A 265-nucleotide genomic window follows, 5' to 3' on the forward strand; every position below is an offset into this window, starting at 1 on the left:
TTGCAAAGTTTATATGCCCCATACAGGGGAATGCCAGGGCCAAGAAGTGGAAGTAAGTGGGTAGGGGAGCAGGGTGGGGGGAGGGTATAGTATTTGAAATGTAAATGAAGAAAATATCTAATAAAATATTTTTTTAAAAAAAGAGTCTGAGGCCAATTTCCCTTATGAATATCGATGCAAAAATACTCAATTAAATCCTCGCAAAACGAATCCAAGAACACATCAAAATGATCATTCATCATGACCAAGTAGGCTTCATCCCAGG

The sequence above is a fragment of the Mus pahari genome, chromosome 16 (genome assembly GCF_900095145.1).
Source record: "Mus pahari chromosome 16, PAHARI_EIJ_v1.1, whole genome shotgun sequence".
Taxonomy (NCBI): domain Eukaryota; kingdom Metazoa; phylum Chordata; class Mammalia; order Rodentia; family Muridae; genus Mus; species Mus pahari.